Below are 3,149 nucleotides of genomic sequence, written 5' to 3'. Positions count from 1 at the left end.
CTGACTGAAATTATAATACCCTCTGCAAGGGTATAAAAAAATTAAAGCTATGATGATTTTCACCTCAATTATTCGATCGATCTTATGGCAGCTATATAGTATCGTTTTCCGATTTAAATATAGTAATTTTTGTTTATTTATATGAAGTTAGTCACAGAAGTACTTAATTATTGTAACTTCACTTGCCACATATGGGAAAGCTATTTATAATAAATTTAAGATATGTAGACATAAAAGCTCCCTTTCCTAAATTTTAATTTAGTTTAAATTATTGTAAATATTATATGTTTAACTGTTATTGTAAAATATAATTGTAACCTTTTTTTCTTATGAGTCTCAGTACATTCGTTATACAGATCTCGGCACCTTCTGACTCCCCATTTGTGGGTCGGCCGGGCAATGATTAAGTGGAGCTCCGGATACCGGACATGTGACACCAGCTGGACCAGAATCCTGCGCTGCAGTTACCAGCAGTCATTTTTCTCGCAGCCAGTGGCCAAGTTGGCAATTAAAGATATGTATGTAGGTATATCGGGCTCTGGGCGCTTAGTGCCTTTTCACTGCATTTTTTGTGGAAATAAATTGTAGAACTAAGGGAAAACGGTCAACAGCTGTTTACCGCTTACCCCGGATCGCGTTCCTGTAGTGGTAATCTGCGCCGGGGATGGACATCGGGGCAGGGGCATGCAAACCAGTTGGCATTTTCACTTCTACAACTTTTTCACAATTTATTTTCACACTCTCGAGGACAACTTTGCAGGGTGGCCACATGGCCCCGGAGTGTTGCGTCCATCCTCCAGCTCCAGCTTCAGCTCCAGCTCCTCCTCCTTCTCTTGCACCTTATGTGCCAGGTCCTTCTACTTTTCGCAGGCACCCCTTCTAAGTATCTGAGTGCCGCAGTAGTCAAGATGCTGCCTTGTTTCGTCTGCTGCACTTTAATGGCTTCATATTTCCTGCAAAATTAGAGAAGTTACTTCTGCATACATTCGGAGTTGCTCCTGGCCCGGGATCCAACTTGGCCTCTGGTCCTTTGTCTACAGCGAACTTGGCTTTGTTGCAAGTTTCTCGCTGCTCATTACGACCGGGACCACGCACACTCCCCGAGTCTACTCCATTAAACTGTAATTTTTGGCTACATTTTGGTTTGCATAAATCTTGCCCGACTGCAGCCGGTCCTAGTTCACATCCTGCTGGTCTCTGGTGTCCTTGTGGCTCACGCTCGCTCATGTTTCAAGTTTATTAAAAAGTCCTCAACATATTATGGTTACTTAAACTATTAAAATAACAACGTCTGACTCCTTGCGTAAGTGTTGGTCTGTGTGGCGGAAGGTGTCCTGTGGGGCTACTGAGCTCGTCCCTGGCCCGGATCCGGTGCCCAGATAATGTGTATATAATTCGAGTGCCAACAATGGGCTCGAGTGCTGTTATTATTGCGAGTGCGGACCGAGATATCCATCTACAGGGCTGGCAGTCGCTTAAGGCAGTCGCTTAAGGCAGCCAATCACAGACACGCCTATTGTTTTACACATCGATTTCCATGTTACTCGCGATGGGCGGAAGAAACCGCAAATCCGTACGAAGCTCATTAAGAAAGTTTGGCGGCCAGTGTGAGGCCCCGGAAAGTGAACCTGAAATAAATCGAGGTGGGTCCGGGTAACGAGGCCGTGTGGATCAGCAGGAGAACAGGAGAACAGGCCACACGAAAAACAAAGCCACTGCAGTGTGACAAACAAAGGGACGGTCGCAATCGGTTTTGCGGGTAGAGTCCTGTCCAAAGGCTGCTCTATTGCGGCCGGACAGGACCCGCCCCCTGGGGAAGCCAATGTTGCTGGCCAGCGATAAGGACCACGGACGGAAGGCGATTGCGTCGCAGAACAAATAACTTACCGAAAAAGCCGCAAAAAGTCCTAGGGACATCGGCTGGAACCAGAGACCGCTGATGTTTAGCCACATGTGGGAGGCGACTGGCCAGGGACGACTTGTCAGGCTTTTGGAATTGCATTGTCAAAGTATCTACTCCGTGGTATGCAAATTTCTCTTGAACAAAAAAGCGTGAACCACCACAAAACAGCAGCTATCGTACGAGCATGTGCAAGAATCGCAAATGCAAATTTAAATTTGTTAATGCATATGTTGACGACTTGACAAAAATACCCTTAAAGAAGCCTACTATAATTAGGTCGATACCGCAGTGAAGAAGATTTTTGATACTCTTTATACTATAAACATTATTGACCAACTCCACCAGGCGTCTTTTTGTTTGTTTCTATATTATTAGAAACGTCTGCTTACCGAAGTTCACAGGTATTTGATGTTTTTTCAGGCTATTTTATACATGCCGCGTGCCGAAATTTAAATTGAAATTTCCCAATGGCAAATATTTGCTAGTATACATTATACACTGCTAAGCCACTGGGCGGATTGCTTTGAATTTAAACGTAAACAAAAAGAAACGGTATTGTTAAGTGCTTTAAACTAGTTTCAAAACCAATATGCTCCCAACAAATAAGACAGCACCACTTGAAATTTTATTGGCAATAGTGGCCATTTGAACTTAATTTCTTAATATGTTCTAAAATCGTCGATTAAATTTTGGCGTGTTCCCGATGCTAACAGAACAAATATACAAGATTTTTCTTCCATATCTCACCGTTTTTAAATAAATAAACATTATTGAGCAACTCCACCATGCGTCTTTTTGTCTGTTTCTATACTATTTGAAACGTCTGCTTACCAAATTTCACATGTAGTCGATGTTTTTCAGAATAGTGCAACTACTATTTTATACACGCCGCGTGTATGTACAGATTTGTAACTCAGTCGCAAGAACAAATTGCTAGTCATTTAAAAAAAAAAAAACGAACTGTTCTGTTGCGATCCATTTGAATCGAAAAACAAGAAAGAAAGCAAACTTCGGCAAGCCGAAGTTCATATACCCTTGCAGCTATTGCAAAAATTAAATATTCTTGAAAAGATTTAAATTATCATTACGTGCTATGATGATTTGCAGCTCAATTATTCGATAGTTCCTATGGCAGCTGTATGATATCGTTTTCCGATTTCAATAAAATTAAAAGCGTAATTCTGCACTGTCAAATTATTAATAAGTTAAAAAGAATTAAAAAAAAATTAAAAATTAGAAAAGTTAC

General features: G+C 41.6%; 1 long non-coding RNA gene across 1 annotated transcript; it reads right to left on the bottom strand.

Moving 5' to 3' along the window:
- Positions 1-389: 389 nt before the first annotated feature.
- LOC128265872 (uncharacterized) lies at positions 390-2,114 on the bottom strand. The gene is made up of 3 exons (XR_008268931.1): positions 1,888-2,114; positions 627-1,628; positions 390-560 (listed from the first exon to the last, which is right to left on the bottom strand). It is a non-coding gene; the product is annotated as an uncharacterized LOC128265872 (long non-coding RNA).
- Between the last annotated feature and the right edge of the window lie 1,035 nt (positions 2,115-3,149).

Source organism: Drosophila gunungcola, unplaced genomic scaffold (assembly GCF_025200985.1).
Source record: "Drosophila gunungcola strain Sukarami unplaced genomic scaffold, Dgunungcola_SK_2 000168F, whole genome shotgun sequence".
NCBI lineage: Eukaryota > Metazoa > Arthropoda > Insecta > Diptera > Drosophilidae > Drosophila > Drosophila gunungcola.
Note: the sequence above shows the minus strand (reverse complement) of the source record. Positions and strands in the feature narration are given on the sequence as shown.